The following is an 8206-nucleotide window of genomic DNA, read 5'->3' as shown; positions in this document are numbered from 1 at the left end:
TACCAATACACATTTTTCATTGGTTACCCATCTTCTGCAGCCTAAAGCACAGGAGCATTCATACAGGAAGGCTTGCAAGCAATAGCCAATATTGCCTTAGCACTGGCCACATCTACCTTTTTCTACGCCAAGTGAGAGGTTCATCTTTTTCATGATTAAACACTGGTCCTGGAGACAGGCCTCCACCACCCGATATGCAAGGTAACATGATTCTCAGGCACCCTTCATCTAATTCTGTGAATCATAGATCAGAAACCATCCCCAAGGAATGTTTTAGGACATACAGAACAAGATTGACACGAAGCACTTCGGCTACCTGAAGTGCCACCCACAATCCTGGAACTTTAGTCTTTTATTTCATCCCAGGAATCAAAAGAGCAACTCATTTCTCACCAATTTTACTGGATATACAGATAGCAGTTATCTCCTCAAAAACTTCCGTATTTCATATTGGCATCAGCCCAAAGGAGAAAAAGGTGGCACCTTTACACTCCGGAACATGTGCCACAAACATACCCTTCTGACCCTGTCATGCAAGTCATATACAGATCCTTTTAGAGTATCTAACAAAGTACTTACCAAATATTGCTGCTGCATTACCCATTTCTCTGGTCTTTGACATTGTTTTTCCTCCAGAAGAGGCTAACCTAGCTAGGACTGGCAACTTTTTGACTTACCATCCAAGCAGCTTCACTAGATGCTGTCAAGAGCACCCAGTCTTTTCATAGAACTGCAGTGAGCAAAAGATGGAGACTGGTCCCTTCCCACTTCCGAAGTGCATAATCACTAATAGAGTTTATGTTGTCCAGGAGTCACTCGAGCACAGTGTGGAATATCACGTGTCCAGTAAGTGCTGTACCAGTCAGTGCAACAAGGCCACCCTGCCTTTGTAGCTCTTGCAAAAGTACAAGCTGTCAAGGAACCTTGTGGTGAGACTACAGACCTGATGTGCAACAGCTAGGTTTTTCACATCCTCATCTTTATTCAAGAAAGAGCACATACAAAACACAGCATGTGGAAATACCTACCCTTGTCAGTAACATTTATTAACAGAAATAATAAATCCTGTTGAAAGCAATGAAGGGAAAGCTGTTCTGTAGTAAATTTCTGCAGATTCTGATACATCCCATAGACTTATTTACACAGTTGCTTGCTGAAAAGGAGCAGCCTTTAGCCAAAGTAGCTGGTTGCTGCTTATTAACAATAACCAAACCATAGGAGATGCTCAGTGAGCCAATACACTCCTGGAGTTCGGTCAGATCCTTTGTGTACATTTTAGTAGTCGGATACTTATTTTTGACATTCCCAATGCTTTAGGCGCTGCTACTGGTAGCATTTTGCACTGCATGATACTGCTTTTCATGGAGTTTGTAATTTAGAAATAGGCACATTCCATGAGCTATAGGAATTCCTCCAGCTCTCTAAAGGAAGAGAGCTGCTGGCATCCAATGCTGTCATTTTTGGCTGCAGACTATAGGGTACTTTTTCTGTATTTTGCTGCATTCCGAAATGACTCTAACTGTAGCTCTATCAATTTTTAGGTATCATGCCATTCTCACATTTCTTCCTTTATAAAGCATTCCTGACAATTAGGTTTGAGAGTCATGCTTTAAGGCAGATTACATCTTATGTACATAATGATTCATCTTTAAAATCCAATTTAGCTGGTGACCAATTTATGATCCCTCACTCCCCTGTTGAAGAGTGCCTATTTGCTGAATACAGCAAATACGCCATTACTGTGATACAGCACCGTTAGTTTTCAAGTGACTGCTCAAAGCGCAAGTTCCAATGCGTGTACTCCCTTCTCCCACTACTGAGCTCTTTCCCACACACAGCAAGCAGGTAACATCGCCAGCATATTCCTCAAAGGGCAGTTCCACTGTTCCGGTCTTTTCATGCTGAAGTGGCAGGCCATAAAACCCCAATTCCTCCTTCACTAGTTACAAACGGCAATACAAGCTTTAGACCTTGCCTTTTCCATAACCACAACTTTCTTCATGACACCTGAATTTTTATTTATTTTTTTTAACAAGTGTTTCATGTTTATGCTTTCATACCACCATCACCTCATCTATTTCCTCCTATCTCCCAGATGACACCATCCTCAAAAAGCACTCATTGGTTTGAATGTGTATCCACATTTTGCTTTCTCCCCATCTTTACAGGGCCTACCTGTGAGTTCCACAGTTTTGTATTGATACTGAAAATCTGTAATAACAAGTCTGTATAACCTTATAATATTTTAAAAAGGCAAATAGTCTCAGGGTTTTTTCCATGTATTGAAGCTCAACACTCATTTCCCTAATATCACTGCTATCCTTCCTACAGAGGGCAGCTCAATGTTTTGGGAAAAGCGCTATTTTAAATATGCAGAGACAGTGATTTTGGTTCACATGCTGTTTATGAAAACAGTATCTGCTAAACAAAATTGCAGCAGCTGTTTCAGCAGGCTTTGAAAAGCATGGCATCCCACTCCAAGCCACAAAAACTCTTTGGGTGTTACACTTCCTTCCAGTTACAGGTCATCCACATTTGTCAGGCAGCACTGACGAAGTGTTCCAACTCATCACTGGAAAAAGAGAACAAGGTCTAAATAAAACAGTTCATTTGAAAGAGAAATCTCAATGGTCAAGTAAGCACGCAACACTTTGTATACATTAAGGTGTTACCATTTCTGTAAGAAAACCTAAAACCCCACAGACATTATAATACTTCCCAGAAAGTTTAAGTTAAATCTTTCAGTCTCATCTCAGATTCCGGATCCGTATTAGGTTTTTCAGCAAGGAATTCAGGTTCGGGATAGGATCATCACAGATGAGACAAAAGCAATACACAAAACGTAAATTTAATAGGAAATGTATGTTTTTCTATAGGGTTTCTGATTGCAATACAAAATTTAAATTCTCTAGTCCTTTGGTGTATTTCAATAATGTGCATTATTTAAAACTTTTCATGTAGGTTTGAAAGCTAACCAAGGTTAGGCACAGCTATCAACATACATTGTGCCTTGTGGAACAAGTGTTCTTAAATTCTGACTGTGTACAGAATTAATTACTATGCCAACTTACCATAACAATTGAACAATTAGTGTATTAAGCATATCAACTGTCATAATACAAAAAAATTCTCAAACTGTAAGCACAGAGTTACTTTAGACTTAAAATGAGAAAATGTTTAGAAGCTTTTCAGTTACATACCTGAATAAGCTAAAAGCATTTGTTCCTACATTTTTGACCATTTTCCTGTCTAAAAAGAGACGTTTATTAGTTCAGAAAAATTTTCTTCCATCACTCAAAATACAACTTGCCACCCATTTAGTCTCTCATACAGACCAAACTGCATTATTAAACATGTTGGATTAGTATCAGTACTCTGCAAGTTCTGTGAAACTTAACTTAGAAGTGTAGTCATGCCACACTAAGATTTATTTTTGCTTCTCTTGCCCAGGTATTTTTCAACTTGGTTACAAACTGTGATAGGCAACTAACCAATCAAGTGTAATTCCCCCTCTCCTATGAAAATCAAAAAGTTCATTTCTGAAAATTAGCTAATAGCTGGTTCTCAGCTTCTATCAAAACATTGAAAACTCCAGAAGCTAAAATCCACCAACAAGCAAGCATTAAACAAAAAACTGCATCCAGACCATATTCTTCTACATATGACTCTCCTGCAAGCAACAGGAAAATTGAGACTACCTCTGAACTAGAACTGAAAGTTCAAAAAAAGGCCAAGATAGATCATTAAATGTTTCACCATTTTCCGTAATGCAGATACACACAAACCCCACTCCACTTCAAATACGCCATTTGTAATACAACAGTTTACATGTCACCTCCTGCTTATAAATGGGGTTGACAATAATGCAGTTTTTAAAGCAGGCATTCAAAAGTTATCATTACTTATTTAAAGCAGTTTTGCTGAGTTTCAAGGTATGTACAGACTATGAAGCCTATCATCTTCAAAGACTTCACCTGTTCTGGTGTTAGAGCAGTCTAAACTTAGAAGTCAGATTCACATGTGTTTTTCATCAAGCAATCAATCAGGTTCAGGATAGGTTCTTCACTGATCAGACATACCAATGGCTTTAAGCATTACTCCCACACCAAGCTTTTAAATTAATCATAACATTTATTGGAATTCATACCTTCAATTGAGAAGCAGCCTTCAAGCATCTCTGCAAAGACATAAAAGGCACTGGTTAGTTACACTAACAAGGCTTGCTACTTCCAACTCTTCTCTAGATCAGCCATGTAAGTCACTCCACTTCCTACTTGCAATATTGCCCATCTAAACAATCCAGCATTTTATAGGTAGCACTGCTGCACAAGAAGTTTCAATCACATACTGGGACGAAGCCTGTTCATCAAAAGAAACTGCTGGTAGTTAGCAAGGTATTTAATTTAAGGTATATAACCTTCTTTAGTAAGGAGTGGGATAAAATTATAGAAGTTGTAATAAGACAGGAAAATTAGAACTTGTCCTCACGCTTTAGATTTTAACTTCTAAAAAGTTAAAGAAAAGAAACTGTGGATACTCAGGAACCAGTGCAATTAAAGTAAATTTCTTTGAAAAAAGATTAAATTCAGATACTTCAGCAAGAATGAAGTTCTTGGGGAAACCACTACCAACACCCTTGATGCACAGTAAGCGTTCACAAGCATGCTTTTTGCCTGCTGCAAGTATAATGTTATACTAGCCCTTCTGAATTAGTTTAGCTCTGGAGCTGAAACAGCTTTAATATAATTAGAATTCATTACAATTCACCACCAAATTTCACCTTTACTCATTAACATTACTTTTCCTAAATGCTCACATCTGAGTGAGCCCCAGGTTAACACTCCCAAGAGGGTCAAAGCACAAACATCATCACTGGCTTTCAAACACCAGCAACACTTCCTTACCAGGGCACTTTTAACACACCCGGCTGATGTCTGTTATTTACCCACTATAAGACAGGATACCTCAAATTATAGGGGTCCAACACTTCCCCTCTCTCTCTGCTCTTTAAAAATGCTAGCTTTTGCAACAGCACATATCCATGTCAACATGGAGCTGAGGTGAGTTTAAATAATGTACCAACATCCTTATTCACAACCTGGAGCGTGGTGGCATATAGCTTGTACATAGGGACAGAAATAAAAATCACACCAACTGGGATAATGACTGAAAGATTAAGTGACTTTTGAAAGAGTTAAGTGGTTTCATCTCAGTAGCCAGATCCGTATGAAGTTTCTCATCAACATATCAGGTTTGGCAGTTTCATCATAATTTACCACTTAAGTATCTGTGACTGGGACTGCAAAGCAATTCATACATTCATATATTCCACAACATAAGCTTTTTGTCTTTCATATGCAGATATACTGAAAAGGGAATATATTACAATTAACAAAAAATATCAGCTGCTTAATCAATAAATATTACCTCTATCTGTTGTACTACAGGAATCTTTCATCAGGACACCTGACATTCCCATTATTAGAAACTGTTCATGCCATTCTAGAAATTTGAATAAAATAATAAATTACAACATGTTCACACTTAATATAGCACAACTGATTAGGAACAACCAAGTTTTACTCTTGTGGATCCCCCTTCCTCCCAGCCACTGGTTGCAAGTATTTAAGTCAAATTAAATCAAATACAGATCCTGAAGTTATTTCTTAGCATTTCCAAAAGGTGAGAATATCAACTACACTCTTTAAATAAAAAATTAGAACCATTTACCTGTTTATATTAACAAGTCTCTAGAGGTCCCCTTTGTTTTCTCAGCCTAAACACTTCCTTATACTAATCTCCCAATAAAGTGCAAATTCATAACTAAAAGCCATCTTGAGGTAATCTTTGTCAGATTTAGTATAAACACTTCAGACAGGTATATTTTACTAGCTCCTCCGACAGCGACTCACAAACTATTCACCAACTCCCCAGCCTATACAGTTCTAGACCACGTCAAACATGCCTGAAATACAACTATACCTCAATTTTAAAGCTAATGACACACCTACTAATTTTATCATACATATATTTTGCTAATTTATCACATTAATTTATCCCCACTGATCATTCAAAACATACATAGCTTTCAGGAAAATCCGCTTGTGTGTACCAAGTATTCTTCTACTTCTGATGGTGCTTCCATGAAGGACTAAAATTGAAATTAACAAAACAAAAATTACCTTTTAAAGTAGAAAATGTCTCTTGCTGTGGTCTAGCATCACATCTCATGTTACTATGTCAGAAGCAATCACCAAGCACTGAAAATTCACTTTTTCATACAACAATTCAATATTGGTCTAGAACAGTCTTCAATACCTGACAAATTGAAATTTTCTATGCACTAGAAAAAAATTACCCTGAATTCCAAAATCAGTATAATTTAGCACAAGTTAACCAAGTGGTTTATCATGTGGGGCTTCATGCTTATTTAAATGCCGCAGGAAAAGAAATGAAACTACAAACAACTGACCTAAGGTCTGACCTTAACTCAGTGAAGAGCGCAAAGAAGTCATCAAATAATTACTCATCAGTTTGATGGCAACTATGAAAATGCAGTATACCATAACTGTTTTTCCTTTTTGTTCCGCTCAGTAGTCATACAAAGATGACAACCCTTTGGCACTTAACACGTTCTGTACTTTTCCAGACAAAAATATGGAAACCAAGTAAGAAACGGAAGCATTTGTTATCTTGATCAACAATAGAAATGTAGTGTTACTTCCAGAGCAACAAAATTAAAAAAATCCAGAGCCATTACCTTACTGCTTCTGTATAATGTTTTGGGCACCACCGAAAACTTCCTCTCCATCATACCTAAAAACAAACAGTAAACAAACTTAACACTTGAAATCAGCAGATTCTTATTACCAGGCCACTAAGTCACACACATTATGAGACAATAATCATCAACAATCTCTGAAGTCTCAGAAGCAATAATGTGTTGAGTACATAATTCATAAGTTTGTAGAAGGCCTTTTAGAAAGCAGCAAGAAATGCAGCCAGTTTGAAGTAACAAAGGAGTTATGAGTTACATCCACTTGAAACACCATATTAAAAGCGCTGCAGAAATAACTGCGTGTACCCACTATTAAACTTCAGTCCAAGGGATTTTTAACAAAAATTCATCATCTCAAGGTCTCAGTCCTTTAAGTATAAGCACTGATTTCAATTGGTTTAGAGAATTCAGTTTTAACCACGTACCAAGTATTTAAATCTACCAATTCAACCATCCAAAGAAACACATGACAAAGTATTTGTTTTGTCACACACAAAACTTAAAATAGGCAGCTTCCAATAATAATGTTTCTCACTCTGCACTACATAGACCAAATAAATGTAGCAATCCATTAAAGCTAATTAAACGTGTTTTGTTTCAAATCACAAAAAAATTAAGCTATGGAAAAATCTCGAGTTAAGCTTATTACACCCAATAACCAAGGGTTACTACCGGCTTGTAAAGATTCAAAAATTTTACTGTGCAGTAATCTAACGTGTGACTCAGGCTATCATTAGACAAGCTAATTGAACACGGAATGAATGCACCCGACAGCCTCCTACATGAACGCAACTGTCTCCTAATCTTTGCTTGCAGATTAGAGCCCATAATGCTAGCTGTATTTCTTTTTATTGTATTGCCCGTTTTTCCAGAAGGAACTATGGCAACGCGAGAGGGGGAAAAAAGGCATCTTAGAGGCCACAGGAAGCTCGTGGGGCTTTTTTGTGTTTTTTTAGTATACCTCTTTATCCTGCTGTCTCATTGCCTAGCAAAAAAAGAGCATCTATAGTTAAAACATTAATCTGACGATTCACATTAAAAAAAGCATGCAAAAATTGTTGTGTTTTTTTCTTGGCACAATACGTGGATTTCAGAGCAGCTGCGTTTTTAAGAGTTTCCTGTTGTTGGAGGATTCCACGGTGCCGATAGCTGAGCCCTCTGAAACACACACAGGGCACAAACGTGCGCACCAACCCGACGTCAAACGAACAAGGCACCTCCACCTCCTTCAAGGAGCCCCAACCTCTCACGAAAACACCTCATTCTCACCGCGGTGTTTAGGCCGACCTCGTCCACCAGCACCCGCCAGCGCTCCGAGCACTAATTCAAACGACAACGGAGCGTACCGGACGGCTGCACCGCCCGGGCAAGGGGCTGCTCCCAACCCCAGCGATTAAGAGCTGGCGCCGCTGGCGGGCAGCGTTCGCT

General features: G+C 38.3%; 1 long non-coding RNA gene across 1 annotated transcript; it reads right to left on the bottom strand.

Moving 5' to 3' along the window:
• Positions 1–958: 958 nt before the first annotated feature.
• LOC103924573 lies at positions 959–8099 on the bottom strand. Its single transcript, XR_663988.1, has 8 exons — positions 8022–8099; positions 6761–6816; positions 6082–6151; positions 5428–5502; positions 4337–4359; positions 4148–4189; positions 3201–3245; positions 959–2572 (listed from the first exon to the last, which is right to left on the bottom strand). It is a non-coding gene; the product is annotated as an uncharacterized LOC103924573 (long non-coding RNA).
• Between the last annotated feature and the right edge of the window lie 107 nt (positions 8100–8206).

Source organism: Pygoscelis adeliae, unplaced genomic scaffold, assembly GCF_000699105.1.
Source record: "Pygoscelis adeliae isolate BGI_AS28 unplaced genomic scaffold, ASM69910v1 Scaffold57, whole genome shotgun sequence".
NCBI lineage: Eukaryota > Metazoa > Chordata > Aves > Sphenisciformes > Spheniscidae > Pygoscelis > Pygoscelis adeliae.
This window is presented reverse-complemented; position numbering and strand designations above follow the sequence as displayed.